At 39.7% G+C, this 15,229-nt stretch overlaps 2 long non-coding RNA genes across 2 annotated transcripts; both read right to left on the reverse strand.

The window, feature by feature from the left end:
- Positions 1–1,843: 1,843 nt before the first annotated feature.
- On the reverse strand, positions 1,844–6,308 carry LOC121888592. The gene is made up of 3 exons (XR_006093279.1): positions 6,269–6,308; positions 5,897–6,046; positions 1,844–1,947 (listed from the first exon to the last, which is right to left on the reverse strand). It is a non-coding gene; the product is annotated as an uncharacterized LOC121888592 (long non-coding RNA).
- Positions 6,309–13,861: 7,553 nt separating this feature from the next.
- On the reverse strand, positions 13,862–15,006 carry LOC121888226. The gene is made up of 2 exons (XR_006093162.1): positions 14,868–15,006; positions 13,862–14,683 (listed from the first exon to the last, which is right to left on the reverse strand). It is a non-coding gene; the product is annotated as an uncharacterized LOC121888226 (long non-coding RNA).
- Positions 15,007–15,229: the final 223 nt, after the last annotated feature.

Genomic DNA, 15,229 nt, shown 5'->3' on the forward strand with positions numbered 1-15,229 from the left:
CACTCACACACACACACACACACACACACACACACACACACACACACGCACTCACACACACTGTTCATACGTCTGGTTGTGTGACTGAAATGAAGAAAGTTGTTTGTGGTTCATTTTATTTATTAACCTTCAAATATCTACATTCATGTATGTAGAATTATTATCATGTTGTTTTGCATGAAAGATATTGATATTGATGACATCACAGCTGTAAAAAGGTACATTCATTGTACATCATTACAAGGTTATATATCATTAAAAATGGAGGTAAATGGAACAAGAGATACATGTAATGATGTATTAGCATCAAAAATATAATCAAATTATGGAAAGTAAAAGAAAGTCCCATTCCAGTGTCATATATATTATATTATTGGATTATTATAACTATAGATGCATTAATGTATAAGCATTAATTAAATGTTGCAGGCGTGTTAGCTTCATCTGTCATATTACATCATAACGTATTAGTTGATTATATTTTGTATAACTGTGTGACATTTCCTCAAGTCTTTATATTTTTTTATTACAGCAGATTATTTTTTTTACAGATGTTACCTTCCAGCTCCAGGAAATATCTTTAGAAACACCTCACACGTGTTTTTTCAGTTCTCGTGGGGCAGCTGAGGTTGAGGTTGAGTGTATATCAGCCTCATTAGGACCCGACTCTCTACGTTCCAGGTCTTCTGTTCCCTCCATCATCATCGTCCTTACGCCGGATGGATCAGACGTTACGGCACCTCTGGTTACGACGGTCTTCACTTCATCGATAATGTCTCCACCATCCCGACAAACGCGGGTCAGAACCAACGTCGGTGTTTTAAGTCGTCATATTTAAAAATGAGAGAAACATAAAGTGCAGTTTGTCTGATTTACTTGCCTTCATGAGGCACCAAATACTGATCAACTGATCATTTTAAAGAAAGCTATTGTAACTCCATTAATTAGTTTGAATTTTAATGTTCAATTATGCTTTTATAAAAGCAGGTAAAAAGATAATTATCCATATGGAATAAATGTTGAATGATGAACCGATGAGGAAAAGTTTAATAGCAGATTTATAACATTTATATCAATTTAATTAGGAGAGACTTTAATATTATAAGTGACAATGATTTTAAACATGCATATCGGATGAAAAAGTCTTCAGGCGATCAGACCCAACTGTGATGTCATCGTATTTAGAAGGTGGCAGTGAAGGCAGGATTTCCCCCTGATGGAGTTTAGATACTGGAGAATGATGGTGAATGATGGGAATGTTGGGAATGTTGGGATGTGGATGATGAGGTGATCTCGGACCTGACGCTGACGAGATGACGTGGAGGTGAACGACAGCTGACGACAGAGAGATTTAAAGTTTGGCAGCTAAGACGTGATTGGCTGACGGGGGGGGGGACTCTAAGTTCAGCTACAGTCTCAGAGTCTCTGAGTTCACTACACAGCTCAGTTTAACCTTCAGCTAGCTAACAGCTTCACGTTAGCATCGAGCTAGCTATGAAGCAAGAACAAAACCGGTTATTAGATTTAGTTTTCAAAATAAAAACAGTGATATATAAAAAAAAATACATTTTCAAAAAACAATTTAACATCTATTTATTGTGTTTTTACTATATGATGTTCTTCTCTCATGTGTTTGTATTTTCTCTTTGATACGTAACGTCTTTAAAGACCAAAACTATCATTTTAACTGTGACTCTGTTATTAATTAAAGTATCTAGAATGACTTTAATTAGTGTTTTAGTGTTCAGAGCTGTTATATTTTACTTACAGTTTGTCAAATGATATCAATCAGATTTTGAAGTCAATGCAGATACACACACACACTGAAACCACAGAGCCCCCCCCACATAACAAATCCCAGTTTAACCCCTGGACATGGGGGGGGTTCAGCGTGTTGCTCGAGGACACTTCAGCAGAACAAAGCCGGCCGGCCGCGACCACGACGACCTGAGAGACAGAAAAAAAAGAAAAAAGAGGGAAAGGAGGAAATCAGGAAAATCATTTCACACTCGCAGGGAAAATGAAAAGCAGGAGACAGTAAAATGAAATCCAGATCTGCTTTAAACTTTATTTCTCCAGAGAGAGCTGACCGAGCTCCACCCTGCTGCACACACACACACACACACACACACACACACATCCGTCAGGTCAAACTAACGACTAAAAACCTTGTTGACAACAGATTTGAACAGTTTCAGATACTTTAATCTGAACTCTTCTTCTACTGTCATTGACAAAGTGACAGAAATCTGACTTTGTGACTTTCTTGACAGAAGGTTTAGTGGTGATTTGAGTCAGTTAGATGATAAACTCTGTCATGATAACATCATAATACATAAATGTAAAGACAACTGATCAAACTGAAAGCTGTAAGGAAGAAAACTTAATGATGTAACTTAATGCACAACATCTACGGAGGCCCCCAAGGGTCAAGGCAAGAATTTATTTATTTATTTATTTATTAGCGTTCCCTCCATAGACTGTATAAAAATATGGACGTCGTTACCGTGACGTCACTCGTCGGTTTCTGAAGAGCGGTTTTAAAGCTCAAAGCGAGCCGCTCCGGCCCGTCGCCATCTTGGCGGTGCGTGACGCTGCCTAACTCCCAGCCAATCAAAAACGGGCAAAGAGGCGGTTGAAATGACTTCCAACTCATATCTTGGGATGTTTGATTAGAAAGAGAACTAATTTTAAACTAATTTAGAACTAATTCTAACTCAAACTGCTCTTTCATCTGTTTCTATCCATTAGTTTACATAGGATTAGCATGCTAGGCTAACAGTCCGTCAGCTGTGTGACTTTATACCGACACTGTGACGTCTTTCAGAGACACACAGACCGTAAACACACCCGTTACCCGCTGTTAAACCAGAAACACTGTGGCTACACTTCATATACTGAAGACTCATTTATTATACTGGCCTTCTTCTCGTCCATAGACTGTATAAAAACATGGACGTAGTTACCGTGACGTCACTCGTTGGTTTCTGAAGAGCTGTTTTGAAGCTCAAAGCGAGCCGCTCCGGCCCGTCGCCATCTTGGCAGTACGTGACGCTGCCTAACTCCCAGCCAATCAAAAATGGGCAAAGAGGCGAAACAAGCCACCTAGCGGCTGGCGGACCTGTCACTCAAAGCAGCCATGTCCTTCATTATGCAGAACTTTACAGCTTATAATAAAATTCACCCCCCCGTACAGTTGTCATGAAAGAGGAAATTAGCTACAGAGACCAAAACGGTTGTTTGTACCAGACTGTAAACATGTTTATTTCTGCTGTAAAGTTTAACATGGGGGTCTATGGGGATTGACTCACTTTTGGAGCCTCAAGTGGTCGTTCAAGGAACTGCAGTTTTCGGTTGCCGCTTGGTTCCTTCACAATATATCTCGTGTTCTCTTGCAATACTTTTTCTTCCTTTCTTCTTTCTGAACCATGTGTCTATTTCTGCTCAGCTGCTCCCAGTGCAACACCCCAGTATAGATCAACTCACTGAATTTTGCTTTGAACTGCGGCATTAATGTAAGTATGCTCATATAGTATTACTGCTCAGTAGGCATGGTTATGTAATTAGTGGGAGTAAACTTGAATGAATTCTCAGATCAAAGGTTTCTCCAGAAGAAAGCAGCGCAGTAATCTGTTACTAGACTCAGGATGACTGCAGGGATACAGACGGATGTTTGCTCAACGTGGAGAATACGGCCTACGAGTAAAAAAAAGGAGGAAGTCCGCATGATTATCAAAGAGCTGGATCACAGAGAGGTTTCACTGAGGAAACACGGGAACCAAAAAACTATTGTAAGGAAATGTCAACTGTGTTCAGTAAAATATTTACATTCTCCACTAGTTGTTCCAACCAAAATAACAACGTATCATCATAAATATCAGAAAAAACAACCATAAAGTCACCTTAAGGTTCGTAGTAAATATTCTATGGAATGATGAAGAGGAAGTTAAAGAATAACAAAGTCCTCCTGTAAATATCATGGAGCATCATTCACACTTCAGTGTTAATGAGACATAAACATGATGAATAATTCTACTGAACAGAATCATATTTTAACCTGAAATACTCACAGGAACATAAACACTGCAGTGTGTAATAAAACATTTACTGAAGCACTGGACTTAAAGGTGCAACATATAGATGTTCAGCTCCACTAGGTGTCTCCACTAGAGCGCCGACGTCTCAGACCAAAACAACCGCGTGTCACGTCCTGCCGGGACTTCTTCTGTGGTTTTTGGACTCTTGTGTGTATTTTGTTCTCTTGAGTTTTCAGTGTTTTTCTCTGTTTCCTCTTGTGTGTTTCTGTGTTTATCTGCTCGTGTGTTGTGTCACATGTTGTCTGTTTTACTTTAGCTCCTGTTTTATTTTGAAATATTTTCTCCTTGTGTCTTGTCACCTTTACTTCCTGTGTTTGATCACCTCATGCTGTGTTTCAGCTGTGTCTCGTTTCCCTCACCTGTGTATTTATAGTCCAGTTTTCAGTTGTCAAGTCGTCTGCTTTGTGTGTTCCGAGTTTTTTCCTGCGTTTTTGTGTTTGAGTTCATTCATTAAATATTCAGCATCGTATCCAACCTGCCTGCCTTCTCTGCATTTGTGTGCGTCGTTTATTCGATAAAGTTTGGAGAGGAAAAGCGCCTCTGACTGGACCGACAGCTCACAAAACTCCGATCAAACTGCCGAACTAGGCGAAGCTGATCAAGATTCTGTTACTGTGATGTCTATTTCTGCCTCGAATGCTTTCAGAAACATATTAGCACGAGTAGCTATCAAAACAAAGAACAGAGAAGCGAAGATAACAACACACACAGAGGGAGTCGTGACTTCATTCTCTGCTCAGGAAGCCATTATATATTATATATCCTTACATAGCTGATAGTTGTTTGCTGAATGTTGTAGAGTATTTCTAATTCTGCCTACTTCAAACTTCTACTTCACAACATTTCTGCAGGAAATATTTGCACTTTATATTCCGCTTAATTTCTCTGACAGCTTTCGTTACTAGTTTCTTTGACTTTACAGACAAAAGATATGACGAATGTATAAAATATGACGCACTGTTATAGATTAAACAAACTCATATAAAATAGTTAAAATTAGCCCCACATTGACATTAATATTCTGTGAGGTAAACACCACAGATTACAGGAAAGACTCGCCAGATGTGCGCTGACATGTGCTTGAGTGACATCATGTTCATTAGTCGGACTGTTTGTTTAAGTGTGTAATGATGATGATTTCAGTCTGTAATGATTCATGAAGCTTGAATCTCTCACTAGTGCTAATAACACACTAGCATAGCACTTCAGGATGTCTGTTGCACAGATTATCTGTAATGTAGGTTCACGCTAATTGCTTAATCTCGATCAAACCCCACTGACCTCGATTTAAAGACGTCACGTGACGCAGCTTTCACAGTAAAATCCTGCATCAGTTCTCCTTCATGGAAGGCTTTTTATTGTGAAGCAGCTTACAGGAAGTGTTCACTTCCTGTTCCTGTTAATCATCCATGAACTCATCTGCACTTTCCTCCCCAGTGCATCTTGCTCTATAAGAGATACCTGTATACATTCCACATAAATGGGCCCGTCTATTACAGCGGTGGAAATGGAGCGGGACAGTTTCCATCCGACTAACGCCTGACCTTTGACCCCACAGCTGGGTGTGTGCGTGCATGTGTGTGTGTGCGTGTGTGTGTTTATTGGTTAGTGTCCCCTCCAGCTGCAGAGCTCACACCCGGCACACATGGAGACCATTTACACACACACACACACACACACATATATACACACATATACATGCATGCACACACACACACACACACACACACACACACAGGGCAGATGGAGGACATTTACACACTGTGTAACTGATATTGTAAATACCTTGATCATATTACCATTATATAACAGGACATGTTCACGCACACACACACACCCTCAGGTCAGTGATATCATGCTTTGAAACCTCCTGTCTGTACGTTCTTGATGTGTGTGTCACTCTGCAGTAAATCCAGTTGCAGCACAGGAAGTCCTGATGTCTCTGTTGGCTGTAGAAGAAGAAGAAGCAGCAGCAGCAGCAGCAGCAGCACGCTACACAGTTACACAAACATTCACAGTTTCCACGTGTAATTTCTTTTCTTCATGTGAATCGAATGTCTAACTTGTATCCATGTTGTTCTGACCCTCACAATCAGCTAAAGATCCACCTTTATACAGTTGCCATTAAGTCTTCTTAATTCTTAATATCATGATAAAATTATTACACTTACCTTAAAGGACCAGTTCCCAGTGTTCCCAGTGTGTCTGTAATCATTCCTCCTGTTCATACTGGATATTAAAAGATCCTTCAAATGTGTTTTCAATGGAAGTGATGGAGGCCTATTCAGCTTCAGCAGTCTGAGTTAGTCATATCAAGTGGATATCTGACACATTTACAGTCTTTTTAGCATCAAATTCCCTCTTTGTGTTTCCTCGGACAGTGTTTCCCTGTTGAGCTGCAGGTGGAAGTATAGTAACAAAAAGGAACTTTGGCACTAAAAAGACTGTAACGTTGAAAGATATCTACTTGATTTGACTCATTTGGACGCTGAAGCTTCATATTAGCTTCAGATAAACTTTTAAATACATTTTTTACACAGAAGGAGGACTGTGGATTTTGTCCTCCATCACTTCCATTGTAAGGTCATTATGAAGGGATCTTCTAACGGTCAGTATGAACAGAAGGAATGATTACAGCAAGATAAACAGCTTTAATGTTAATTTGGGCTCCTGAAGTAAAACATGACTTGACTAAACTGTTTACTCTTTTACACAGGTCTCTTTTTTAAGAAGAGGTCATGATCTCCATATATATACATAAATAGGGTTAAACATATTATTACATATTAGTTTAGTATCCAAAAAGTCCAAAGCACACTGTTAAAACTGTTGAAAGGTTAAAAAAAAGAGAAAACAAGAAACATCTTTGGAGAGGTGTGGCTGTCTGGGAGCCGAGCAGTTTGTTGGGATGAAAGAGGAAGGAAGGGCAGAAAGGAAAAATATGAAATAAAGAAGGGCAGAACAAAAGAAGGAATAGAAGAGAGAAAAGAACAAAGGAAAGGAAGAAAAGAAATAGAAAATAGGAAAGAGAGAACAAAGGAGAGAAATAAATGTCCAGGTGGAGACATTTGAAACTCTTTTGATCATGTTTAGTGAGTAAAAGTTATCTGTATAGTGCTTCTCATAGACATTGTGTACAACATACAAAAAAAAAGAAAGAGAACAGTAGATAAAATGACCCGAGACACATGATTAAAAAGTGCAAAACTGAAATACACAATACACAATAAAAATACACAATAAAAACAAAATGCTGAGCTGTTTCATACAGGTTACCCAAACACATGAACAGGTGTGTCTTTAGCTGCTTTTTAAATGAATCAGCAGACTGTAAGGGACAAAGCTTTGGTGCTCCAGCCTCAAGAGCTTGTGGATCATCTTAAGGCAGTTTAGCATGTTTGACCTGAGAGAGCCTGACTCAAAGCTCTGTAAGTAAGAATGAGAGTTTTAAACTGGATCCTGTATGGAGCCAGTGAAGAGATTTAAGTATAGGGGTAATATGAGGTTGTTTGAGAGAGCTACAGATCTGAGTTTATGAATATTTCTTAAGTGGAATAAACAAGATCTGGTCAGCTGCTTAATATGGGTGTTGAATGATGAGCATTGATCAAATATTACCCATAAATTGTACAGATTGGAATGGGCAGCAGAGGAAAGAGGCCCAATACTACTTCATAATCAACCTTTTCTGGAGCAACAACCAGAACCTCAACGACCATGAGCTGTAAAACATTTCTGCCGTCCAAGTCCCTAATAACGTAAAGACAGTCAAGGAGCCCAGACAACCTGAAAGCCTCACTGGGTTTGAATGAAAAGCGAAGTTGGACATCATCTGCAAATAAATGATAAGCAGTCTGTTTATGATCTGTCTCATTGGCAGCAAATATAAAGAGAATAAGAGGAGCCCCAGACCTGAGCCCTGCGGGACTCCACAGGACAGTGGAGAGGAATCAGACACAAAGTCACCGATAGAAACGGTGAAACTTCTGTCAGTTAGATAAGATGTAAACTAGTCTAATGCTATGTCTGATATGCCCATCCAATAACCTCTTCATCAGGTCTAGAAATCATTCTGCCGCTTAGCTGAAACAAGCTGACATTTCGGAAGTTTTTGACTCCACAGAAGCCATTAATATCTCATGTTGAAAGTAAAATATGAACCTACAGCCTCTTTCACACATAGTTCCTGGTAAATTACTGGGATAACCTTTCGGGCACCGCTAGTGATTTTCACTATTCACACATGCAGCTACATTCAGGTCCATTTCCGTCTTGCTCCTTTTCATACATGCCATGGCAATGCCAGAACAAGTGTCAACCTCCGGGGCTGAAAAATGAAGCCAATGCCAAAGTGCCAAAAACCTGCATTCTATCTAACGGCCAGCAGGGGGCGACTGCACCGGCTGCAAAAAGAAGTCTGACTGTATGGAAGTCTATGAGAAAATGACCCTACTTCTCTCTTGATTTATTACCCCAGTAAACTGTTTCCTGATGAGTTTATGGTCTCAATCACTAGTTTCAAGTCTTCTTCAATACAGCATGATGTTCATTTTGTAAATTATGGTCCAATTTAATTCATATTTGACGACAGAGCAGTGCATGCTTTAGGCCGTGGCTACGTGTTGTGATTGACAAGTCGCTACCACGGCGACAACATTGCTTATGTGACATAATCATCATGTATAGGCGTAGCGTCGCTATTTCACAGTGTTTTCAGTTCAATAAAGTTAATTGTAACATTTTGGTCGCCTAAAAAAAGTCTTGTTCAGCGTTTGGTTGTAATAAAAGACCCATCAGTGAGTCGGGTGATCAGTTTTTCCGGTGAGTACATTTTGTTTTAAAGGTTTTAGGCCTGTTTCCTCTAGCAAAAATTAGCATTAGCATGACCACTGTTAACCATAGATTGTAAATGCACACGCTATGGTCAGCGCCACCCTCTCGTCCAAATATGGTCACTTCTGGCTCCAAAAATCAAACATGGCGATGGCCAAATCCAAGATGGCGACGGTCAAATTGCTGCATTCGAGGCTTCAAAACGGCAGTTCGTAAACCAACAGGCGACATCACGATGACTACGTCCATATTTTTTTTACAGTCTATGTGCCAGAATAGATGGAGCAAGGAACAGTCCAGTATGGCGGTCATGCAACACTTTTAGATGCCAGCTGCCATAAAACTCAACAGAAGAAGAAGAAGATGGGGGTGAGGCAGGATGTACGTGGCGGAGGACGTCTCGTATTATTTTCAGGAACGAGGTGGGTGAGGAGTTGTTTCTGTCCAGTGCCAATGTTCTTGTAATGTATTTAATATTCAACAAGTTTGTGAGACAAATCACCTGCGAAAGCATCAGCAAGGAAACCGTAAACAAGTCACGGATTCAAACACGTCATCAGCGCAGTCTTGTGATTGGTTCGCTCGCCCTTCACGTGTTCGTCCCTACGTGTTCGTACCGCCATTTTCCCTGAAATGTTACGAGGTCTTGAGGTGGGATATTGTTGGTACAGATTTCCCTGAATACGGATCCCTGCTCCCGTTCACACATGACCCCATGCTGGAAATGTTCCTGAACATTTCAGGGTAGACTGCATGTGTGAAAGGCGCTTACAAAGTAACTCCAGATAAATGAAGATGAAGTTCTCTAGAGGTGAAATAACATCAAGTAAAGCATCAGAATCTACAAAGTGGACTGAAGGACAGATCTGGAGTCAGATGTACAAAAATGAAGAAACCCAGACATCAGACCATTTAATGAGCTACAGATGAAACATAACGTGAGACATGAAACCTTAAAACACTGTTTGTTTAGGTTGTTTGATTATATTTGCAGTCTGCACAATGACCAGTAGAATACACAAGCACATGTAATTTAAATAATCATTATTTTTAAATGTTTGTTAGTAGTTTTTTGTTATTAAAGTGAAGAAATATCAGAAATGTATGCCCAGTTCCACAATGACTGAGATGTTTAAAACAACTAAACACACACATGGCTTCATACTTCAGATGAAAACAATGAACATTTCTGTCTTTGTGTGTACACACAGTTTAAGTCTTGAATATATAAGTGAGATTTATGCATCTGGACCCAGATGTTACATAAATCTGGAGGAAAATGTTCATTATTTGCTTCTAAAATGTACATCAGGTTCTTCAGCATATAAAAGTATCTGAACTGCGATAAACTTTTGAAACGTGAAGTTCAGTATTTCATCATTGGCTACAAACGTTTTATGTTATCTCTGATTTATTACAATAAGCTAATGTTATTATATTAATAGTTTAAACACACAATGCAGCGACTGTCTGAATCTGTCTCGGGTTGGACTCACTCACACACGTCCAACAATAGGACCTCAGTGTGGTCTGACAGGCCGATAAAACACAGGACACTCTCTGATGGTACTCACAGCTGCTAAATATTAAATATTATAGCCTCTATTGTTTTCTTTTAAAGTGCGTATTGTGTTGTCACAGTGTCTCGCTCCGTCTTGTCCTCAGAGCTACGAGTTCACACCACTCGCTGAGACTTGGTTCATGATTGAAAGGTTTTTGTAGCTTCGAGACCAAAGACTGAAAAGAACATCTGTCCGTCCAAGAGTTTAACTGTGAGCAGCATCAACTATTGCATGTTTTCATATAAATTACTTAAAGCAGGTCACAGACCATTAAGAGAGGGCAGTGAGTTTTTATAGTGAATGCTCATGTTCTGTTTTGTTTTTTTGTTAGTGGAGCAAGTTTGGAAATGAAAAAACGTATGTGTGGTTTTAAGTGATCAGGGACATAAACATCAAGGATTACAGTGGACGAGCAGTGAAGGATTGAACAACGTACTGATGGAGTTGTTATTCTTAGGCTCTCGTCACATGATTGGCTGTCCTTGTTTTCTTGTGCAGAGATCGACGAACACTGTGCAGCTCCACCTGGTGTTGGACGTACATAAACACTTCATTACAACTCATTTAAATAGAGAATATGCTAATAATAAATGTATCGTTTATCATTGCACTGCTGTAATATTGTCGGGCTCATGATGGACAGTTTTTTTTTTTATAAAAAGAAACCAGACATAACATCTTTTAAATTCCACACATTCTACTTCCTTGTCAAAACCTGGCGCCTACATTACCCACAATGCACGACAGACTGTGGTGTGTTATGCTAGTAGCGGCTAATGTAGCCCGGAGCTGCAGAGATCTGCTTAACCTCACTTCCAAACCTCCAGATTATTTCATTTTCAAACTTGTACTCTTCATCCCCGAAACAACGCGGACTCAAGTGACATCATCAAAAGGCTTTATACCACTTTTTACACCCGGAAACACATGCTGCAGTGGAAAAACACTGCAGTTCACCTTTAAGTTACTGTTTAGTAACACAAACGTTCACTGTCAGTTGTGGAACATTTCATAAGAGATACTTGATATGAGTCCATCCACCTGGTTTTAATTGCATTTTCAATTTGTGCATAAAAAAAATTCCCAAAATACTTTTAATTTAAGTGCTTCCTGTTGTCTGAGGAGTAAAAGTAGCTTTATGGATAACAAGCAAATGTGAACAGACTAAGTGAATAAATGATGACGTTCATGATGTGATGGTTCTGTCACTGACTTCTCTGTCATGTGAGGACTGGACTGTTTGTTCTGAGTTGGACTTTAAGACTTTGAGCTGTTGGACTGTGCTCGTTGTGCTTTTGGTTTTCTGTTTGCTCTGTTTTTCCTCCTGTGTTCATGCACTCCTCCTTACACCGACATTCATCCTCGTTAGCCTTCGTCTCAGTCCGCTGTCACCCTCACACCTGTCCTGTATCGGCCTCGTCAGCCCTGCTCAGCTCCCAGTGTCTCCCCAGCCAATCAGCTCCCAGCCTGTCCTTGTGTTGTACCACCTGTTCCTTGTTGTCTGATTAGTTCGGTTTCCTTGCTGCCTGCTCCGTTGTTGTTTTTTTTTGTGTTCACTTCTTTCAGCTCAGCCAGCTTCTCTTTGTTTGACCTGCTAGTCCTGAAATAAAGCTGCTTTCTGGTCTCTGCATTTAGGTCCACCTGCTCCTCAACACGTGACACATGAATCATGTGAAACCAACAGAAACGTCATATTTCCATCATGTTTTCCGTCGTTTGAGCTTTGACTGTTGGTCTTTTAATGATGTCATCTCATCTCGTCGTGTCTTCTTCTGCAACAGTTTAATGGCACCGACTGGAGAATTAGCGCCACCTGCTGGGACAATGCTGGGACAACTGGGACAGGGAGATCGTGTCTTTGCAGTATCTGCCCCAAAGCTTCCAGTTTCATCCAAGTGTTCCCCTCCAATGACACTTTCAATGATGTTTGGGTGCTCTTAATGGCATTTATAAGCATTTATTTATTTATGAATTTATGAATTTATCTGTCTGTGAAGGCTCTCAGTCATCCAGGTCCTGGTTATCAGAGGAGCAGCTGGACTTGGTTGTAGATACTTGAAGATGTTTCACGTCTCATCCAGGAGGCGTCTCACGGGTCCCAGATATTTAACCTCAGTGAGGTCGTTATCGAGGTCATGGATACCATGATTATCTTACAGTTGTTGTTCTGTTATGTTTTACATTTGTTCATATACTTTGATATTGTCTTTCACTGTAGTTTGCGCAGCACTTTGGTCAACAAAGCTGCATTTACAGCTTGTGGAAGTTTCCCTTTTCTGACATAAATTAAATACTGTTCACGTTAGCATGTTTACATTTACTACATATGTATTTAAAGCGTATATTTGCATGTTCATGTATCTGACCAACTAGTATCCAGCAGAACTTTAGACTTTTGGTTTTGTTCTCTTGTGTATGTTTAAAATGCATCTTTTTCTCTCAGTTTCTGTCGACATGAAGGTGACTTTGTTCTTTAATGGTGTCCAGAGTAGTTCAACGTCTCTCCAGATGTTTGCTGTGATGCAGTTTTTCGGGCAGAACTTTAGTCGTTTTCCTGTTGTTCAGTGTGGAAGGAGATCAGAAGCAACCAGGACACACAGGTTTCACATGTGAATTAGTGTTTTTTAAAAGTACGCTGGCTCAGTGCGGACAAAGTTTCAGTCCAATAATCATTTCTGAACCAGAACAGAAAACATCTTCTGTGCAGCTGAGTCTGCTGCTTTCTCTCACTCTGTCTGTCTGAGCTGCAGACATTCAGACAGATTTCACACTTCATATCAGGTCTGAGGTGATTCAGAGGTTTTTCTTTTGGAGGGAAATCCCTTCACTGAGACTGAATCACAGACAGAGACGTTTTAAATCTTTCCAGGCTAACATGCTACTGCTATCTCTCTCTCTCTCTCTCTGCGCTTGATTAAGACCAGCTTCAGTTCAACAATGTGTTCCAGATTATTCTCACACAATGGATCTCAGTAAGAACCAGTTCTTCAGTCCTTTGGTCCGTTCACTTCAGACCGGTGCTGACCGCCGCCGCCGCCGCCACCATCTTGTTTCCATCCAGTCTTCACTCACTCGCAGCCGACGGAGCATCTCAGGGTGAAAACAAGGCCAGATGGGTTTTAGTCTGAGAGGAAACTGTGACTTTTATTCACATTATTATTCTAAGCTTTATTATTCTTCCATACATTCTTTGCTTGACTACTACTGCTGCACACTTCCAGCTACAGAAACCATTCAGACACCAAAATGTTCAGCTCTGTAAGGACATTTATGCTTTGACTTTTCTGCTTTCTACCTTTTTTATATTCAGCTTTTTTCAATTGTTTATTATAATGTAAGTAAATGGACGAAATGAACAGAATCTGAACATTCCAACAAAGCAGCTTCAGCTGGTTTTTCATTTATTTTCAACTCTTATCTACACTGTAAATAAAGTTCTGTGTGATTTATTTTATTGAATATTGGCAGCTGTGATTGCCAGAACATCACCGTAAAAATACGGTGACAATGTATAAAACATTACAGGATGCTTTGTTTGTTGGGAACTGTTGTTTGTTTATGGTAAATTGCTATGAAAAAAACAGATATATTATAAACCTGTTTACAGTAAACTATTTTAAAAAGAACAGATACTGTAAAGCTAATTCTATCTCAGTGATAAACAAACAGTTTGATATGTTACAGTATTTTAGTTCAAAGTTCAACTGCCAGAATTTCAATGCAAAAAAAATACAGAACAACACATAAGACATTTATAGCCAACAGCTACTTATGATAATTAATAATAAAGCTCATTGTAAACCAAGATACAATGTTTTTACATTTACACGTTCTGTTAAAAACAGATTGATCTGATCCAATAACTGTCCAGTAGACTCATGAAGCAGAGTTGTATGTGTCCATATATATATATATATATATATATATATATGAAGGATAATCCATAGTGGAAATGAATAAACACCATGAATAAAAAAATCAGTCACACACGCTGGAGGCCTTTTTTTTGTTGTCAGCTTTGGTGCAGCTGTCATGCAGTATGTTAGGAAGCTCTCTGCGGTGCATCTGTAAACGTTGACGAGCAGCTTTTTCGGGGGGAAGTTGGCTCTCCTCGGTCTCATCTGAATATACAGATGCTGTTGAGCTTTATCCTCCACCGCTGAGGTGTTGTCAGCCCAGGAGACGTCTCCTCTGTGATGGTGATACAAACACGCTGATGACTGCTTAGAGCTGCAACACGTCGACCTGATACTCTAGTAACTATAAAACTAGATTCCAGAGTTCTGGCTCCTTCTATGTATGTATGAAGCTGTTGACTCGGACTGTGCACCTGAGGAAGATGGACTCAGTGGAGTTTGAGTATACCACCGCTTACCTCTAATTAGTCTTAACGAGACAGACGACTGAAGACCGGCGGGACAGAGTCTCATACAGACGTCAGGAAACTGGAGCTCTGAGCAGGTGTTGTCATCGTTTCTGCTTGAAGACTCACAAGTTGTCAATCAGGTGTTTACTGTGGATGATCCTCTCTGCAGCCAGAAAAACACAACAAAGAAAACATTATTAATAACCTTAATAACAGTAACAACAATAATATAAATATATAGCAATTACTCAGTTGCAAAGTGCTTCTCACAGCAAAAATAAATTATAAATAATAAAAACACAAAACATTGTGAAAGTAAATTGAATAGTAGGTTATCATTTTATAAATCTTTTGTATATATGTTAATATGT

This window comes from Thunnus maccoyii, chromosome 21 (genome assembly GCF_910596095.1).
Source record: "Thunnus maccoyii chromosome 21, fThuMac1.1, whole genome shotgun sequence".
NCBI lineage: Eukaryota > Metazoa > Chordata > Actinopteri > Scombriformes > Scombridae > Thunnus > Thunnus maccoyii.